Source organism: Amia ocellicauda, unplaced genomic scaffold, assembly GCF_036373705.1.
Source record: "Amia ocellicauda isolate fAmiCal2 unplaced genomic scaffold, fAmiCal2.hap1 HAP1_SCAFFOLD_65, whole genome shotgun sequence".
Taxonomy (NCBI): Eukaryota; Metazoa; Chordata; class Actinopteri; order Amiiformes; family Amiidae; genus Amia; species Amia ocellicauda.
In genome coordinates, this window is record NW_027102995.1 from 480,001 (window position 1) to 499,696 (window position 19,696).

Below are 19,696 nucleotides of genomic sequence, written 5' to 3' on the forward strand. Positions count from 1 at the left end.
ACAACGTTTCGTGTTAGCAGGGACTGTCTGCAGCGTGCTGGTGTGTCCCGGACTTTAGAGTAGAGAGACAGTTCAACTGCAAGTATGAGCGGCAGAAACGGATATTGCCTTCCCTTTAAGTAGAGGGTCAAGGACAGCCTCCCTGGCTTACGGCCATACTAGCCTGAATACGCCCGATCTCGTCCGATCTCGGAAGCTAAGCAGGCTCAGGCCTGGTTAGTACTTGGATGGGAGACCGCCTGGGAATACCAGGTGCTGTAAGCTTTTGCATCTTTTACACACCAGAGGGCGACAAATCACGAGTTTTAACTTTGGATACACGCAATTTCATCATTATTTCAGATTTGACTTCCCCAAATACACAGGCATACAATAGATCTTGTTCTCCAACGTAAACGGTCCCTAGTTACTAGGGTACATTCGTAAATAAATTGAGCATCATGGCTAGAAGTGACTAAATGTTGCCTAATCTTTCTCATCGAGAAATGACACAATTACAGCAACACAAAAAGGAACTCCACCGGACAAAGTTCAGTGCTCACAAGGAGCCTCATTCAACACACACGGTTCCATTCCCATTCATGCAAAGCACGAAAGTGTAAAACTTGGGAACATACTTGAGAGCAATGATCACATTCAATCTCAATCAAGGCACGGATGTGAATGCAACGGGATGAAATTACTGAAATGATGCCTGCCCTCGAACTGTGATGATGGACTACCCGACTCGCCAATAATATTGGCTTCTGGTGTATTGAAATACAGGAGCTGCTGGATTTGTGTGTTTTCTTACCCCCTCACCATAGTTTGTCAAATGTTTAAACAACTGAACTTATATTCAAGGTTTGTTTCTCTTCATATGTTTTACTGGTTTACATTTGTCTCAGCAACCTGTTGAATGATTCTTCTGCTTTCAAAACAAAATGACAACAGGATGAATGCACACACTTGAAAATATAATACATGCAATGTTATGCATCATAGTGATGCAACCTCCTTTCAGTTTCATACTGCATGTCAATTGATATCCTTACTGAAATGCACACCTTCTCAAGATTGCGCTTGACTGGCGTGTCAGGCACTCAATTACAGCTGTTTTATCAAGACAATGTGTTCGTTTTGTAAAATATAGTTCCGGTCTGGTGTGGCACCCCAGCTAACGCACAACGTTGCCACAACGTGGCATATTAGCAGGGACTGTCTGCGGCGCGCTGGTGTGTCCCGGGCTTTAGAGTAGAGAGACAGTTCAACTGTAAGTATGAACGGCAGAAACGGATATTGCCATCCCTTTAAGTAGAGCGTCAGGGACAGCCTCCCTGGCTTACGGCCATACTAGCCTGAATACGCCCGATCTCGTCCGATCTCGGAAGCTAAGCAGGCTCGGGCCTGGTCAGTACTTGGATGGGAGACCGCCTGGGAATACCAGGTGCTGTAAGCTTTTGCATCTTTTACACACCAGAGCGCGACAAATCACGAGTTTTAACTTTGGATACACGCAATTTCATCATTATTTCAGATTTGACTTCCCCAAATACACAGGCATACAATAGATCTTGTTCTCCAACGTAAACGGTCCCTAGTAACTAGGGTACATTCGTAAATAAATTGAGCATCATGGCTAGAAGTGACTAAATGTTGCCTAATCTTTCTCATCGAGAAATGACACAATTACAGCAACACAAAAAGGAACTCCACCGGACAAAGATCAGTGCTCACAAGGAGCCTCATTCAACACACACGGTTCCATTCCCATTCATGCAAAGCACGAAAGTGTAAAACTTGGGAACATACTTGAGAGCAAAGATCACATTCAATCTCATTCAAGGCACGGATGTGAATGCAACGGGATGAAATTACTGAAATGATGCCTGCCCTCGAACTGTGATGATGGACTACCCGACTCGCCAATAATATTGGGTTCTGGTGTATTGAAATACAGGAGCTGCTGGATTTGTGTGTTTTCTTACCCCCTCACCATAGTTTGTCAAATGTTTAAACAACTGAACTTATATTCAAGGTTTGTTTCTCTTCATATGTTTTACTGGTTTACATTTGTCTCAGCAACCTGTTGAATGATTCTTCTGCTTTCAAAACAAAATGACAACAGGATGAATGCACACACTTGAAAATACAATACATGCAATGTTATGCATCATAGTGATGCAACCTCCTTTCAGTTTCATACTGCATGTCAATTGAAATCCTTACTGAAATGCACACCTTCTCAAGATTGCGCTTGACTGGCGTGTCAGGCACTCAATTACAGCTGTTTTATCAAGACAAATGTGTTCGTTTTGTAAAATATAGTTCCGGTCTGGTGTGGCACCCCAGCTAACGCACAACGTTGCCACAACGTGGCATATTAGCAGGGACTGTCTGCGGCGCGCTGGTGTGTCCCGGGCTTTAGAGTAGAGAGACAGTTCAACTGTAAGTATGAACGGCAGAAACGGATATTGCCATCCCTTTAAGTAGAGCGTCAGGGACAGCCTCCCTGGCTTACGGCCATACTAGCCTGAATACGCCCGATCTCGTCCGATCTCGGAAGCTAAGCAGGCTCGGGCCTGGTCAGTACTTGGATGGGAGACCGCCTGGGAATACCAGGTGCTGTAAGCTTTTGCATCTTTTACACAGCAGAGCGCGACAAATCACGAGTTTTAACTTTGGATACACGCAATTTCATCATTATTTCAGATTTGACTTCCCCAAATACACAGGCATACAATAGATCTTGTTCTCCAACGTAAACGGTCCCTAGTAACTAGGGTACATTCGTAAATAAATTGAGCATCATGGCTAGAAGTGACTAAATGTTGCCTAATCTTTCTCATCGAGAAATGACACAATTACAGCAACACAAAAAGGAACTCCACCGGACAAAGATCAGTGCTCACAAGGAGCCTCATTCAACACACACGGTTCCATTCCCATTCATGCAAAGCACGAAAGTGTAAAACTTGGGAACATACTTGAGAGCAAAGATCACATTCAATCTCATTCAAGGCACGGATGTGAATGCAACGGGGTGAAATTACTGAAATGATGCCTGCCCTCGAACTGTGATGATGGACTACCCGACTCGCCAATAATATTGGGTTCTGGTGTATTGAAATACAGGAGCTGCTGGATTTGTGTGTTTTCTTACCCCCTCACCATAGTTTGTCAAATGTTTAAACAACTGAACTTATATTCAAGGTTTGTTTCTCTTCATATGTTTTACTGGTTTACATTTGTCTCAGCAACCTGTTGAATGATTCTTCTGCTTTCAAAACAAAATGACAACAGGATGAATGCACACACTTGAAAATACAATACATGCAATGTTATGCATCATAGTGATGCAACCTCCTTTCAGTTTCATACTGCATGTCAATTGAAATCCTTACTGAAATGCACACCTTCTCAAGATTGCGCTTGACTGGCATGTCAGGCACTCAATTACAGCTGTATTATCAAGACAATGTGTTCGTTTTGTAAAATATAGTTCCGGTCTGGTGTGGCACCCCAGCTAACGCACAACGTTGCCACAATGTTGCCACAACGTGGCGTGTTAGCAGGGACTGTCTGCGGCGCGCTGGTGTGTCCCGGGCTTTAGAGTAGAGAGACAGTTCAACTGTAAGTATGAACGGCAGAAACGGATATTGCCTTCCCTTTAAGTAGAGCGTCAGGGACAGCATTCCTGGCTTACGGCCATACTAGCCTGAATACGCCCGATCTCGTCCGATCTCGGAAGCTAAGCAGGCTCGGGCCTGGTCAGTACTTGGATGGGAGACCGCCTGGGAATACCAGGTGCTGTAAGCTTTTGCATCTTTTACACACCAGAGCGCGACAAATCACGAGTTTTAACTTTGGATACACGCAATTTCATCATTATTTCAGATTTGACTTCCCCAAATACACAGGCATACAATAGATCTTGTTCTCCAACGTAAACGGTCCCTAGTAACTAGGGTACATTCGTAAATAAATTGAGCATCATGGCTAGAAGTGACTAAATGTTGCCTAATCTTTCTCATCGAGAAATGACACAATTACAGCAACACAAAAAGGAACTCCACCGGACAAAGTTCAGTGCTCACAAGGAGCCTCATTCAACACACACGGTTCCATTCCCATTCATGCAAAGCACGAAAGTGTAAAACTTGGGAACATACTTGAGAGCAAAGATCACATTCAATCTCATTCAAGGCACGGATGTGAATGCAACGGGATGAAATTACTGAAAAGATGCCTGCCCTCGAACTGTGATGATGGACTACCCGACTCGCCAATAATATTGGGTTCTGGTGTATTGAAATACAGGAGCTGCTGGATTTGTGTGTTTTCTTACCCCCTCACCATAGTTTGTCAAATGTTTAAACAACTGAACTTATATTCAAGGTTTGTTTCTCTTCATATGTTTTACTGGTTTACATTTGTCTCAGCAACCTGTTGAATGATTCTTCTGCTTTCAAAACAAAATGACAACAGGATGAATGCACACACTTGAAAATACAATACATGCAATGTTATGCATCATAGTGATGCAACCTCCTTTCAGTTTCATACTGCATGTCAATTGAAATCCTTACTGAAATGCACACCTTCTCAAGATTGCGCTTGACTGGCATGTCAGGCACTCAATTACAGCTGTATTATCAAGACAATGTGTTCGTTTTGTAAAATATAGTTCCGGTCTGGTGTGGCACCCCAGCTAACGCACAACGTTGCCACAATGTTGCCACAACGTGGCGTGTTAGCAGGGACTGTCTGCGGCGCGCTGGTGTGTCCCGGGCTTTAGAGTAGAGAGACAGTTCAACTGTAAGTATGAACGGCAGAAACGGATATTGCCTTCCCTTTAAGTAGAGCGTCAGGGACAGCATTTCTGGCTTACGGCCATACTAGCCTGAATACGCCCGATCTCGTCCGATCTCGGAAGCTAAGCAGGCTCGGGCCTGGTCAGTACTTGCATGGGAGACCGCCTGGGAATACCAGGTGCTGTAAGCTTTTGCATCTTTTACACACCAGAGGGCGACAAATCACGAGTTTTAACTTTGGATACACGCAATTTCATCATTATTTCAGATTTGACTTCCCCAAATACACAGGCATACAATAGATCTTGTTCTCCAACGTAAACGGTCCCTAGTAACTAGGGTACATTCGTAAATAAATTGAGCATCATGGCTAGAAGTGACTAAATGTTGCCTAATCTTTCTCATCGAGAAATGACACAATTACAGCAACACAAAAAGGAACTCCACCGGACAAAGATCAGTGCTCACAAGGAGCCTCATTCAACACACACGGTTCCATTCCAATTCATGTAAAGCACGAAAGTGTAAAACTTGGGAACATACTTGAGAGCAAAGATCACATTCAATCTCATTCAAGGCACGGATGTGAATGCAACGGGATGAAATTACTGAAATGATGCCTGCCCTCGAACTGTGATGATGGACTACCCGACTCGCCAATAATATTGGGTTCTGGTGTATTGAAATACAGGAGCTGCTGGATTTGTGTGTTTTCTTACCCCCTCACCATAGTTTGTCAAATGTTTAAACAACTGAACTTATATTCAAGGTTTGTTTCTCTTCATATGTTTTACTGGTTTACATTTGTCTCAGCAACCTGTTGAATGATTCTTCTGCTTTCAAAACAAAATGACAACAGGATGAATGCACACACTTGAAAATACAATACATGCAATGTTATGCATCATAGTGATGCAACCTCCTTTCAGTTTCATACTGCATGTCAATTGAAATCCTTACTGAAATGCACACCTTCTCAAGATTGCGCTTGACTGGCGTGTCAGGCACTCAATTACAGCTGTTTTATCAAGACAAATGTGTTCGTTTTGTAAAATATAGTTCCGGTCTGGTGTGGCACCCCAGCTAACGCACAACGTTGCCACAACGTGGCATATTAGCAGGGACTGTCTGCGGCGCGCTGGTGTGTCCCGGGCTTTAGAGTTGAGAGACAGTTCAACTGTAAGTATGAACGGCAGAAACGGATATTGCCTTCCCTTTAAGTAGAGCGTCAGGGACAGCCTCCCTGGCTTACGGCCATACTAGCCTGAATACGCCCGATCTCGTCCGATCTCGGAAGCTAAGCAGGCTCGGGCCTGGTCAGTACTTGGATGGGAGACCGCCTGGGAATACCAGGTGCTGTAAGCTTTTGCATCTTTTACACACCAGAGGGCGACAAATCACGAGTTTTAACTTTGGATACACGCAATTTCATCATTATTTCAGATTTGACTTCCCCAAATACACAGGCATACAATAGATCTTGTTCTCCAACGTAAACGGTCCCTAGTAACTAGGGTACATTCGTAAATAAATTGAGCATCATGGCAAGAAGTGACTAAATGTTGCCTAATCTTTCTCATCGAGAAATGACACAATTACAGCAACACAAGAAGGAACTCCACCGGACAAAGTTCAGTGCTCACAAGGAGCCTCATTCAACACACACGGTTCCATTCCCATTCATGCAAAGCACGAAAGTGTAAAACTTGGGAACATACTTGAGAGCAAAGATCACATTCAATCTCATTCAAGGCACGGATGTGAATGCAACGGGATGAAATTACTGAAATGATGCCTGCCCTCGAACTGTGATGATGGACTACCCGACTCGCCAATAATATTGGGTTCTGGTGTATTGAAATACAGGAGCTGCTGGATTTGTGTGTTTTCTTACCCCCTCACCATAGTTTGTCAAATGTTTAAACAACTGAACTTATATTCAAGGTTTGTTTCTCTTCATATGTTTTACTGGTTTACATTTGTCTCAGCAACCTGTTGAATGATTCTTCTGCTTTCAAAACAAAATGACAACAGGATGAATGCACACACTTGAAAATACAATACATGCAATGTTATGCATCATAGTGATGCAACCTCCTTTCAGTTTCATACTGCATGTCAATTGAAATCCTTACTGAAATGCACACCTTCTCAAGATTGCGCTTGACTGGCGTGTCAGGCACTCAATTACAGCTGTTTTATCAAGACAATGTGTTCGTTTTGTAATATATAGTTCCGGTCTGGTGTGGCACCCCAGCTAACGCACAACGTTGCCACAATGTTGCCACAACGTGGCGTGTTAGCAGGGACTGTCTGCGGCGCGCTGGTGTGTCCCGGGCTTTAGAGTAGAGAGACAGTTCAACTGTAAGTATGAACGGCAGAAACGGATATTGCCTTCCCTTTAAGTAGAGCGTCAGGGACAGCCTCCCTGGCTTACGGCCATACTAGCCTGAATACGCCCGATCTCGTCCGATCTCGGAAGCTAAGCAGGCTCGGGCCTGGTCAGTACTTGGATGGGAGACCGCCTGGGAATACCAGGTGCTGTAAGCTTTTGCATCTTTTACACACCAGAGCGCGACAAATCACGAGTTTTAACTTTGGATACACGCAATTTCATCATTATTTCAGATTTGACTTCCCCAAATACACAGGCATACAATAGATCTTGTTCTCCAACGTAAACGGTCCCTAGTAACTAGGGTACATTCGTAAATAAATTGAGCATCATGGCTAGAAGTGACTAAATGTTGCCTAATCTTTCTCATCGAGAAATGACACAATTACAGCAACACAAAAAGGAACTCCACCGGACAAAGTTCAGTGCTCACAAGGAGCCTCATTCAACACACACGGTTCCATTCCCATTCATGTAAAGCACGAAAGTGTAAAACTTGGGAACATACTTGAGAGCAAAGATCACATTCAATCTCATTCAAGGCACGGATGTGAATGCAACGGGATGAAATTACTGAAATGATGCCTGCCCTCGAACTGTGATGATGGACTACCCGACTCGCCAATAATATTGGGTTCTGGTGTATTGAAATACAGGAGCTGCTGGATTTGTGTGTTTTCTTACCCCCTCACCATAGTTTGTCAAATGTTTAAACAACTGAACTTATATTCAAGGTTTGTTTCTCTTCATATGTTTTACTGGTTTACATTTGTCTCAGCAACCTGTTGAATGATTCTTCTGCTTTCAAAACAAAATGACAACAGGATGAATGCACACACTTGAAAATACAATACATGCAATGTTATGCATCATAGTGATGCAACCTCCTTTCAGTTTCATACTGCATGTCAATTGAAATCCTTACTGAAATGCACACCTTCTCAAGATTGCGCTTGACTGGCGTGTCAGGCACTCAATTACAGCTGTTTTATCAAGACAAATGTGTTCGTTTTGTAAAATATAGTTCCGGTCTGGTGTGGCACCCCAGCTAACGCACAACGTTGCCACAACGTGGCATATTAGCAGGGACTGTCTGCGGCGCGCTGGTGTGTCCCGGGCTTTAGAGTAGAGAGACAGTTCAACTGTAAGTATGAACGGCAGAAACGGATATTGCCTTCCCTTTAAGTAGAGCGTCAGGGACAGCCTCCCTGGCTTACGGCCATACTAGCCTGAATACGCCCGATCTCGTCCGATCTCGGAAGCTAAGCAGGCTCGGGCCTGGTCAGTACTTGCATGGGAGACCGCCTGGGAATACCAGGTGCTGTAAGCTTTTGCATCTTTTACACACCAGAGGGCGACAAATCACGAGTTTTAACTTTGGATACACGCAATTTCATCATTATTTCAGATTTGACTTCCCCAAATACACAGGCATACAATAGATCTTGTTCTCCAACGTAAACGGTCCCTAGTAACTAGGGTACATTCGTAAATAAATTGAGCATCATGGCTAGAAGTGACTAAATGTTGCCTAATCTTTCTCATCGAGAAATGACACAATTACAGCAACACAAAAAGGAACTCCACCGGACAAAGTTCAGTGCTCACAAGGAGCTTCATTCAACACACACGGTTCCATTCCCATTCATGCAAAGCACGAAAGTGTAAAACTTGGGAACATACTTGAGAGCAAAGATCACATTCAATCTCATTCAAGGCACGGATGTGAATGCAACGGGATGAAATTACTGAAATGATGCCTGCCCTCGAACTGTGATGATGGACTACCCGACTCGCCAATAATATTGGGTTCTGGTGTATTGAAATACAGGAGCTGCTGGATTTGTGTGTTTTCTTACCCCCTCACCATAGTTTGTCAAATGTTTAAACAACTGAACTTATATTCAAGGTTTGTTTCTCTTCATATGTTTTACTGGTTTACATTTGTCTCAGCAACCTGTTGAATGATTCTTCTGCTTTCAAAACAAAATGACAACAGGATGAATGCACACACTTGAAAATACAATACATGCAATGTTATGCATCATAGTGATGCAACCTCCTTTCAGTTTCATACTGCATGTCAATTGAAATCCTTACTGAAATGCACACCTTCTCAAGATTGCGCTTGACTGGCGTGTCAGGCACTCAATTACAGCTGTTTTATCAAGAGAATGTGTTCGTTTTGTAATATATATTTCCGGTCTGGTGTGGCACCCCAGCTAACGCACAACGTTGCCACAATGTTGCCACAACGTGGCGTGTTAGCAGGGACTGTCTGCGGCGCGCTGGTGTGTCCCGGGCTTTAGAGTAGAGAGACAGTTCAACTGTAAGTATGAACGGCAGAAACGGATATTGCCTTCCCTTTAAGTAGAGCGTCAGGGACAGCCTCCCTGGCTTACGGCCATACTAGCCTGAATACGCCCGATCTCGTCCGATCTCGGAAGCTAAGCAGGCTCGGGCCTGGTCAGTACTTGGATGGGAGACCGCCTGGGAATACCAGGTGCTGTAAGCTTTTGCATCTTTTACACACCAGAGGGCGACAAATCACAAGTTTTAACTTTGGATACACGCAATTTCATCATTATTTCAGATTTGACTTCCCCAAATACACAGGCATACAATAGATCTTGTTCTCCAACGTAAACGGTCCCTAGTAACTAGGGTACATTCATAAATAAATTGAGCATCATGGCTAGAAGTGACTAAATGTTGCCTAATCTTTCTCATCGAGAAATGACACAATTACAGCAACACAAAAAGGAACTCCACCGGACAAAATTCAGTGCTCACAAGGAGCCTCATTCAACACACATGGTTCCATTCCCATTCATGCAAAGCACGAAAGTGTAAAACTTGGGAACATACTTGAGAGCAAAGATCACATTCAATCTCATTCAAGGCACGGATGTGAATGCAACGGGATGAAATTACTGAAATGATGCCTGCCCTCGAACTGTGATGATGGACTACCCGACTCGCCAATAATATTGGGTTCTGGTGTATTGAAATACAGGAGCTGCTGGATTTGTGTGTTTTCTTACCCCCTCACCATAGTTTGTCAAATGTTTAAACAACTGAACTTATATTCAAGGTTTGTTTCTCTTCATATGTTTTACTGGTTTACATTTGTCTCAGCAACCTGTTGAATGATTCTTCTGCTTTCAAAACAAAATGACAACAAGATGAATGCACACACTTGAAAATACAATACATGCAATGTTATGCATCATAGTGATGCAACCTCCTTTCAGTTTCATACTGCATGTCAATTGAAATCCTTACTGAAATGCACACCTTCTCAAGATTGCGCTTGACTGGCGTGTCAGGCACTCAATTACAGCTGTTTTATCAAGACAAATGTGTTCGTTTTGTAAAATATAGTTCCGGTCTGGTGTGGCACCCCAGCTAACGCACAACGTTGCCACAACGTGGCATATTAGCAGGGACTGTCTGCGGCGCGCTGGTGTGTCCCGGGCTTTAGAGTAGAGAGACAGTTCAACTGTAAGTATGAACGGCAGAAACGGATATTGCCATCCCTTTAAGTAGAGCGTCAGGGACAGCCTCCCTGGCTTACGGCCATACTAGCCTGAATACGCCCGATCTCGTCCGATCTCGGAAGCTAAGCAGGCTCGGGCCTGGTCAGTACTTGGATGGGAGACCGCCTGGGAATACCAGGTGCTGTAAGCTTTTGCATCTTTTACACACCAGAGCGCGACAAATCACGAGTTTTAACTTTGGATACACGCAATTTCATCATTATTTCAGATTTGACTTCCCCAAATACACAGGCATACAATAGATCTTGTTCTCCAACGTAAACGGTCCCTAGTAACTAGGGTACATTCGTAAATAAATTGAGCATCATGGCTAGAAGTGACTAAATGTTGCCTAATCTTTCTCATCGAGAAATGACACAATTACAGCAACACAAAAAGGAACTCCACCGGACAAAGATCAGTGCTCACAAGGAGCCTCATTCAACACACACGGTTCCATTCCCATTCATGCAAAGCACGAAAGTGTAAAACTTGGGAACATACTTGAGAGCAAAGATCACATTCAATCTCATTCAAGGCACGGATGTGAATGCAACGGGATGAAATTACTGAAAAGATGCCTGCCCTCGAACTGTGATGATGGACTACCCGACTCGCCAATAATATTGGGTTCTGGTGTATTGAAATACAGGAGCTGCTGGATTTGTGTGTTTTCTTACCCCCTCACCATAGTTTGTCAAATGTTTAAACAACTGAACTTATATTCAAGGTTTGTTTCTCTTCATATGTTTTACTGGTTTACATTTGTCTCAGCAACCTGTTGAATGATTCTTCTGCTTTCAAAACAAAATGACAACAGGATGAATGCACACACTTGAAAATACAATACATGCAATGTTATGCATCATAGTGATGCAACCTCCTTTCAGTTTCATACTGCATGTCAATTGAAATCCTTACTGAAATGCACACCTTCTCAAGATTGCGCTTGACTGGCATGTCAGGCACTCAATTACAGCTGTATTATCAAGACAATGTGTTCGTTTTGTAAAATATAGTTCCGGTCTGGTGTGGCACCCCAGCTAACGCACAACGTTGCCACAATGTTGCCACAACGTTTCGTGTTAGCAGGGACTGTCTGCGGCGCGCTGGTGTGTCCCGGACTTTAGAGTAGAGAGACAGTTAATTTGCAAGTATGAGCGGCAGAAACGGATATTGCCTTCCCTTTAAGTAGAGCGTCAGGGACAGCCTCCCTGGCTTACGGCCATACTAGCCTGAATACGCCCGATCTCGTCCGATCTCGGAAGCCAAGCAGGCTCGGGCCTGGTCAGTACTTGGATGGGAGATCGCCTGGGAATACCAGGTGCTGTAAGCTTTTGCATCTTTTACACACCAGAGGGCGACAAATCACGAGTTTTAACTTTGGATACACGCAATTTCATCATTATTTCAGATTTGACTTCCCCAAATACACAGGCATACAATAGATCTTGTTCTCCAACGTAAACGGTCCCTAGTAACTAGGGTACATTTGTAAATAAATTGAGCATCATGGCTAGAAGTGACTAAATGTTGCCTAATCTTTCTCATCGAGAAATGACACAATTACAGCAACACAAAAAGGAACTCCACCGGACAAAGATCAGTGCTCACAAGGAGCCTCATTCAACACACACGGTTCCATTCCCATTCATGCAAAGCACGAAAGTGTAAAACTTGGGAACATACTTGAGAGCAAAGATCACATTCAATCTCATTCAAGGCACGGATGTGAATGCAACGGGATGAAATTACTGAAAAGATGCCTGCCCTCGAACTGTGATGATGGACTACCCGACTCGCCAATAATATTGGGTTCTGGTGTATTGAAATACAGGAGCTGCTGGATTTGTGTGTTTTCTTACCCCCTCACCATAGTTTGTCAAATGTTTAAACAACTGAACTTATATTCAAGGTTTGTTTCTCTTCATATGTTTTACTGGTTTACATTTGTCTCAGCAACCTGTTGAATGATTCTTCTGCTTTCAAAACAAAATGACAACAGGATGAATGCACACACTTGAAAATACAATACATGCAATGTTATGCATCATAGTGATGCAACCTCCTTTCAGTTTCATACTGCATGTCAATTGAAATCCTTACTGAAATGCACACCTTCTCAAGATTGCGCTTGACTGGCATGTCAGGCACTCAGTTACAGCTGTATTATCAAGACAATGTGTTCGTTTTGTAAAATATAGTTCCGGTCTGGTGTGGCACCCCAGCTAACGCACAACGTTGCCACAATGTTGCCACAACGTGGCGTGTTAGCAGGGACTGTCTGCGGCGCGCTGGTGTGTCCCGGGCTTTAGAGTAGAGAGACAGTTCAACTGTAAGTATGAACGGCAGAAACGGATATTGCCTTCCCTTTAAGTAGAGCGTCAGGGACAGCATTCCTGGCTTACGGCCATACTAGTCTGAATACGCCCGATCTCGTCCGATCTCGGAAGCTAAGCAGGCTCGGGCCTGGTCAGTACTTGCATGGGAGACCGCCTGGGAATACCAGGTGCTGTAAGCTTTTGCATCTTTTACACACCAGAGGGCGACAAATCACGAGTTTTAACTTTGGATACACGCAATTTCATCATTATTTCAGATTTGACTTCCCCAAATACACAGGCATACAATAGATCTTGTTCTCCAACGAAAACGGTCCCTAGTAACTAGGGTACATTCGTAAATAAATTGAGCATCATGGCTAGAAGTGACTAAATGTTGCCTAATCTTTCTCATCGAGAAATGACACAATTACAGCAACACAAAAAGGAACTCCACCGGACAAAGTTCAGTGCTCACAAGGAGCCTCATTCAACACACACGGTTCCATTCCCATTCATGCAAAGCACGAAAGTGTAAAACTTGGGAACATACTTGAGAGCAAAGATCACATTCAATCTCATTCAAGGCACGGATGTGAATGCAACGGGATGAAATTACTGAAATGATGCCTGCCCTCGAACTGTGATGATGGACTACCCGACTCGCCAATAATATTGGGTTCTGGTGTATTGAAATACAGGAGCTGCTGGATTTGTGTGTTTTCTTACCCCCTCACCATAGTTTGTCAAATGTTTAAACAACTGAACTTATATTCAAGGTTTGTTTCTCTTCATATGTTTTACTGGTTTACATTTGTCTCAGCAACCTGTTGAATGATTCTTCTGCTTTCAAAACAAAATGACAACAGGATGAATGCACACACTTGAAAATACAATACATGCAATGTTATGCATCATAGTGATGCAACCTCCTTTCAGTTTCATACTGCATGTCAATTGAAATCCTTACTGAAATGCACACCTTCTCAAGATTGCGCTTGACTGGCGTGTCAGGCACTCAATTACAGCTGTATTATCAAGACAATGTGTTCGTTTTGTAATATATAGTTCCGGTCTGGTGTGGCACCCCAGCTAACGCACAACGTTGCCACAATGTTGCCACAACGTGGCGTGTTAGCAGGGACTGTCTGCGGCGCGCTGGTGTGTCCCGGGCTTTAGAGTAGAGAGACAGTTCAACTGTAAGTATGAACGGCGGAAATGAATATTGCCTTCCCTTTAAGTAGAGCGTCAGGGACAGCCTCCATGGCTTACGGCCATACTAGCCTGAATACGCCCGATCTCGTCCGATCTCGGAAACTAAGCAGGCTCGGGCCTGGTCAGTACTTGCATGGGAGACCGCCTGGGAATACCATGTGCTGTAAGCTTTTGCATCTTTTACACACCAGAGGGCGACAAATCACTAGTTTTAACTTTGGATACACGCAATTTCATCATTATTTCAGATTTGACTTCCCCAAATACACAGGCATACAATAGATCTTGTTCTCCAACGTAAACGGTCCCTAGTAACTAGGGTACATTCGTAAATAAATTGAGCATCATGGCTAGAAGTGACTAAATGTTGCCTAATCTTTCTCATCGAGAAATGACACAATTACAGCAACACAAAAAGGAACTCCACCGGACAAAGTTCAGTGCTCACAAGGAGCCTCATTCAACACACACGGTTCCATTCCCATTCATGCAAAGCACGAAAGTGTAAAACTTGGGAACATACTTGAGAGCAAAGATCACATTCAATCTCATTCAAGGCACGGATGAGAATGCAACGGGATGAAATTACTGAAATGATGCCTGCCCTCGAACTGTGATGATGGACTACCCGACTCGCCAATAATATTGGGTTCTGGTGTATTGAAATACAGGAGCTGCTGGATTTGTGTGTTTTCTTACCCCCTCACCATAGTTTGTCAAATGTTTAAACAACTGAACTTATATTCAAGGTTTGTTTCTCTTCATATGTTTTACTGGTTTACATTTGTCTCAGCAACCTGTTGAATGATTCTTCTGCTTTCAAAACAAAATGACAACAGGATGAATGCACACACTTGAAAATACAATACATGCAATGTTATGCATCATAGTGATGCAACCTCCTTTCAGTTTCATACTGCATGTCAATTGAAATCCTTACTGAAATGCACACCTTCTCAAGATTGCGCTTGACTGGCGTGTCAGGCACTCAATTACAGCTGTTTTATCAATACAATGTGTTCGTTTTGTAATATATAGTTCCGGTCTGGTGTGGCACCCCAGCTAACGCACAACGTTGCCACAATGTTGCCACAACGTTTCGTGTTAGCAGGGACTGTCTGCGGCGCGCTGGTGTGTCCCGGACTTTAGAGTAGAGAGACAGTTAATTTGCAAGTATGAGCGGCAGAAACGGATATTGCCTTCCCTTTAAGTAGAGCGTCAGGGACAGCCTCCCTGGCTTACGGCCATACTAGCCTGAATACGCCCGATCTCGTCCGATCTCGGAAGCCAAGCAGGCTCGGGCCTGGTCAGTACTTGGATGGGAGATCGCCTGGGAATACCAGGTGCTGTAAGCTTTTGCATCTTTTACACACCAGAGGGCGACAAATCACGAGTTTTAACTTTGGATACACGCAATTTCATCATTATTTCAGATTTGACTTCCCCAAATACACAGGCATACAATAGATCTTGTTCTCCAACGTAAACGGTCCCTAGTAACTAGGGTACATTCGTAAATAAATTGAGCATCATGGCTAGAAGTGACTAAATGTTGCCTAATCTTTCTCATCGAGAAATGACACAATTACAGCAACACAAAAAGGAACTCCACCGGACAAAGTTCAGTGCTCACAAGGAGCCTCATTCAACACACACGGTTCCATTCCCATTCATGCAAAGCACGAAAGTGTAAAACTTGGGAACATACTTGAGAGCAAAGATCACATTCAATCTCATTCAAGGCACGGATGTGAATGCAACGGGATGAAATTACTGAAATGATGCCTGCCCTCGAACTGTGATGATGGACTACCCGACTCGCCAATAATATTGGGTTCTGGTGTATTGAAATACAGGAGCTGCTGGATTTGTGTGTTTTCTTACCCCCTCACCATAGTTTGTCAAATGTTTAAACAACTGAACTTATATTCAAGGTTTGTTTCTCTTCATATGTTTTACTGGTTTACATTTGTCTCAGCAACCTGTTGAATGATTCTTCTGCTTTCAAAACAAAATGACAACAGGATGAATGCACACACTTGAAAATACAATACATGCAATGTTATGCATCATAGTGATGCAACCTCCTTTCAGTTTCATACTGCATGTCAATTGAAATCCTTACTGAAATGCACACCTTCTCAAGATTGCGCTTGACTGGCGTGTCAGGCACTCAATTACAGCTGTTTTATCAAGAGAATGTGTTCGTTTTGTAATATATCGTTCCGGTCTGGTGTGGCACCCCAGCTAACGCACAACGTTGCCACAATGTTGCCACAACGTGGCGTGTTAGCAGGGACTGTCTGCGGCGCGCTGGTGTGTCCCGGGCTTTAGAGTAGAGAGACAGTTCAACTGTAAGTATGAACGGCAGAAACGGATATTGCCTTCCCTTTAAGTAGAGCGTCAGGGACAGCCTCCCTGGCTTACGGCCATACTAGCCTGAATACGCCCGATCTCGTCCGATCTCGGAAGCTAAGCAGGCTCGGGCCTGGTCAGTACTTGGATGGGAGACCGCCTGGGAATACCAGGTGCTGTAAGCTTTTGCATCTTTTACACACCAGAGGGCGACAAATCACGAGTTTTAACTTTGGATACACGCAATTTCATCATTATTTCAGATTTGACTTCCCCAAATACACAGGCATACAATAGATCTTGTTCTCCAACGTAAACGGTCCCTAGTAACTAGGGTACATTCGTAAATAAATTGAGCATCATGGCTAGAAGTGACTAAATGTTGCCTAATCTTTCTCATCGAGAAATGACACAATTACAGCAACACAAAAAGGAACTCCACCGGACATAGTTCAGTGCTCACAAGGAGCTTCATTCAACACACACGGTTCCATTCCCATTCATGCAAAGCACGAAAGTGTAAAACTTGGGAACATACTTGAGAGCAAAGATCACATTCAATCTCATTCAAGGCACGGATGTGAATGCAACGGGATGAAATTACTGAAATGATGCCTGCCCTCGAACTGTGATGATGGACTACCCGACTCGCCAATAATATTGGGTTCTGGTGTATTGAAATACAGGAGCTGCTGGATTTGTGTGTTTTCTTACCCCCTCACCATAGTTTGTCAAATGTTTAAACAACTGAACTTATATTCAAGGTTTGTTTCTCTTCATATGTTTTACTGGTTTACATTTGTCTCAGCAACCTGTTGAATGATTCTTCTGCTTTCAAAACAAAATGACAACAGGATGAATGCACACACTTGAAAATACAATACATGCAATGTTATGCATCATAGTGATGCAACCTCCTTTCAGTTTCATACTGCATGTCAATTGAAATCCTTACTGAAATGCACACCTTCTCAAGATTGCGCTTGACTGGCGTGTCAGGCACTCAATTACAGCTGTTTTATCAAGACAATGTGTTCGTTTTGTAATATATAGTTCCGGTCTGGTGTGGCACCCCAGCTAACGCACAACGTTGCCACAACGTTTCGTGTTAGCAGGGACTGTCTGCGGCGCGCTGGTGTGTCCCGGACTTTAGAGTAGAGAGACAGTTCAATTGCAAGTATGAGCGGCAGAAACGGATATTGCCTTCCCTTTAAGTAGAGCGTCAGGGACAGCCTCCCTGGCTTACGGCCATACTAGCCTGAATACGCCCGATCTCGTCCGATCTCGGAAGCTAAGCAGGCTCGGGCCTGGTCAGTACTTGCATGGGAGACCGCCTGGGAATACCAGGTGCTGTAAGCTTTTGCATCTTTTACACACCAGAGGGCGACAAATCACGAGTTTTAACTTTGGATACACGCAATTTCATCATTATTTCAGATTTGACTTCCCCAAATACACAGGCATAGAATAGATCTTGTTCTCCAACGTAAACGGTCCCTAGTAACTAGTGTACATTCGTAAATAAATTGAGCATCATGGCTAGAAGTGACTAAATGTTGCCTAATCTTTCTCATCGAGAAATGACACAATTACAGCAACACAAAAAGGAACTCCACCGGACAAAGTTCAGTGCTCACAAGGAGCCTCATTCAACACACACGGTTCCATTCCCATTCATGCAAAGCACGAAAGTGTAAAACTTGGGAACATACTTGAGAGCAAAGATCACATTCAATCTCATTCAAGGCACGGATGTGAATGCAACGGGATGAAATTACTGAAATGATGCCTGCCCTCGAACTGTGATGATGGACTACCCGACTCGCCAATAATATTGGGTTCTGGTGTATTGAAATACAGGAGCTGCTGGATTTGTGTGTTTTCTTACCCCCTCACCATAGTTTGTCAAATGTTTAAACAACTGAACTTATATTCAAGGTTTGTTTCTCTTCATATGTTTTACTGGTTTACATTTGTCTCAGCAACCTGTTGAATGATTCTTCTGCTTTCAAAACAAAATGACAACAGGATGAATGCACACACTTGAAAATACAATACATGCAATGTTATGCATCATAGTGATGCAACCTCCTTTCAGTTTCATACTGCATGTCAATTGAAATCCTTACTGAAATGCACACCTTCTCAAGATTGCGCTTGACTGGCGTGTCAGGCACTCAATTACAGCTGTTTTATCAAGACAATGTGTTCGTTTTGTAATATATAGTTCCGGTCTGGTGTGGCACCCCAGCTAACGCACAACGTTGCCACAACGTTTCGTGTTAGCAGGGACTGTCTGCGGCGCGCTGGTGTGTCCCGGACTTTAGAGTAGAGAGACAGTTCAATTGCAAGTATGAGCGGCAGAAACGGATATTGCCTTCCCTTTAAGTAGAGGGTCAGGGACAGCCTCCCTGGCTTACGGCCATACTAGCCTGAATACGCCCGATCTCGTCCGATCTCGGAAGCTAAGCAGGCTCGGGCCTGGTCAGTACTTGCATGGGAGACCGCCTGGGAATACCAGGTGCTGTAAGCTTTTGCATCTTTTACACACCAGAGGGCGACAAATCACGAGTTTTAACTTTGGATACACGCAATTTCATCATTATTTCAGATTTGACTTCCCCAAATACACAGGCATAGAATAGATCTTGTTCTCCAACGTAAACGGTCCCTAGTAACTAGTGTACATTCGTAAATAAATTGAGCATCATGGCTAGAAGTGACTAAATGTTGCCTAATCTTTCTCATCGAGAAATGACACAATTACAGCAACACAAAAAGGAACTCCACCGGACAAAGTTCAGTGCTCACAAGGAGCCTCATTCAACACACACGGTTCCATTCCCATTCATGCAAAGCACGAAAGTGTAAAACTTGGGAAAATACTTGAGAGCAAAGATCACATTCAATCTCATTCAAGGCACGGATGTGAATGCAACGGGATGAAATTACTGAAATGATGCCTGCCCTCGAACTGTGATGATGGACTACCCGACTCGCCAATAATATTGGGTTCTGGTGTATTGAAATACAGGAGCTGCTGGATTTGTGTGTTTTCTTACCCCCTCACCATAGTTT

At 43.6% G+C, this 19,696-nt stretch overlaps 17 non-coding genes across 17 annotated transcripts; all 17 read left to right on the forward strand.

Moving 5' to 3' along the window:
• Positions 1-145: 145 nt before the first annotated feature.
• Positions 146-264, forward strand: LOC136741129 (5S ribosomal RNA). The gene has a single exon (XR_010813879.1). It is a non-coding gene; the product is annotated as a 5S ribosomal RNA (ribosomal RNA).
• A 1,055-nt stretch (positions 265-1,319) lies between these two features.
• On the forward strand, positions 1,320-1,438 carry LOC136740854 (5S ribosomal RNA). Its single transcript, XR_010813618.1, has one exon. It is a non-coding gene; the product is annotated as a 5S ribosomal RNA (ribosomal RNA).
• A 1,056-nt stretch (positions 1,439-2,494) lies between these two features.
• On the forward strand, positions 2,495-2,613 carry LOC136740855 (5S ribosomal RNA). Its single transcript, XR_010813619.1, has one exon. It is a non-coding gene; the product is annotated as a 5S ribosomal RNA (ribosomal RNA).
• A 1,066-nt stretch (positions 2,614-3,679) lies between these two features.
• On the forward strand, positions 3,680-3,798 carry LOC136740856 (5S ribosomal RNA). Its single transcript, XR_010813620.1, has one exon. It is a non-coding gene; the product is annotated as a 5S ribosomal RNA (ribosomal RNA).
• Positions 3,799-4,864: 1,066 nt separating this feature from the next.
• On the forward strand, positions 4,865-4,983 carry LOC136740985 (5S ribosomal RNA). Its single transcript, XR_010813743.1, has one exon. It is a non-coding gene; the product is annotated as a 5S ribosomal RNA (ribosomal RNA).
• A 1,056-nt stretch (positions 4,984-6,039) lies between these two features.
• LOC136740857 (5S ribosomal RNA) lies at positions 6,040-6,158 on the forward strand. Its single transcript, XR_010813621.1, has one exon. It is a non-coding gene; the product is annotated as a 5S ribosomal RNA (ribosomal RNA).
• A 1,066-nt stretch (positions 6,159-7,224) lies between these two features.
• On the forward strand, positions 7,225-7,343 carry LOC136740858 (5S ribosomal RNA). The gene has a single exon (XR_010813622.1). It is a non-coding gene; the product is annotated as a 5S ribosomal RNA (ribosomal RNA).
• Positions 7,344-8,399: 1,056 nt separating this feature from the next.
• Positions 8,400-8,518, forward strand: LOC136740986 (5S ribosomal RNA). Its single transcript, XR_010813744.1, has one exon. It is a non-coding gene; the product is annotated as a 5S ribosomal RNA (ribosomal RNA).
• Positions 8,519-9,584: 1,066 nt separating this feature from the next.
• On the forward strand, positions 9,585-9,703 carry LOC136740859 (5S ribosomal RNA). Its single transcript, XR_010813623.1, has one exon. It is a non-coding gene; the product is annotated as a 5S ribosomal RNA (ribosomal RNA).
• A 1,056-nt stretch (positions 9,704-10,759) lies between these two features.
• LOC136740860 (5S ribosomal RNA) lies at positions 10,760-10,878 on the forward strand. Its single transcript, XR_010813624.1, has one exon. It is a non-coding gene; the product is annotated as a 5S ribosomal RNA (ribosomal RNA).
• A 1,066-nt stretch (positions 10,879-11,944) lies between these two features.
• On the forward strand, positions 11,945-12,063 carry LOC136741091 (5S ribosomal RNA). The gene has a single exon (XR_010813844.1). It is a non-coding gene; the product is annotated as a 5S ribosomal RNA (ribosomal RNA).
• Positions 12,064-13,129: 1,066 nt separating this feature from the next.
• On the forward strand, positions 13,130-13,248 carry LOC136741074 (5S ribosomal RNA). Its single transcript, XR_010813828.1, has one exon. It is a non-coding gene; the product is annotated as a 5S ribosomal RNA (ribosomal RNA).
• Positions 13,249-14,314: 1,066 nt separating this feature from the next.
• On the forward strand, positions 14,315-14,433 carry LOC136741216 (5S ribosomal RNA). Its single transcript, XR_010813960.1, has one exon. It is a non-coding gene; the product is annotated as a 5S ribosomal RNA (ribosomal RNA).
• A 1,066-nt stretch (positions 14,434-15,499) lies between these two features.
• LOC136741092 (5S ribosomal RNA) lies at positions 15,500-15,618 on the forward strand. The gene has a single exon (XR_010813845.1). It is a non-coding gene; the product is annotated as a 5S ribosomal RNA (ribosomal RNA).
• Positions 15,619-16,684: 1,066 nt separating this feature from the next.
• Positions 16,685-16,803, forward strand: LOC136740861 (5S ribosomal RNA). Its single transcript, XR_010813625.1, has one exon. It is a non-coding gene; the product is annotated as a 5S ribosomal RNA (ribosomal RNA).
• A 1,055-nt stretch (positions 16,804-17,858) lies between these two features.
• Positions 17,859-17,977, forward strand: LOC136740987 (5S ribosomal RNA). The gene has a single exon (XR_010813745.1). It is a non-coding gene; the product is annotated as a 5S ribosomal RNA (ribosomal RNA).
• A 1,055-nt stretch (positions 17,978-19,032) lies between these two features.
• LOC136740988 (5S ribosomal RNA) lies at positions 19,033-19,151 on the forward strand. The gene has a single exon (XR_010813746.1). It is a non-coding gene; the product is annotated as a 5S ribosomal RNA (ribosomal RNA).
• The last annotated feature ends 545 nt before the right edge of the window (positions 19,152-19,696 follow it).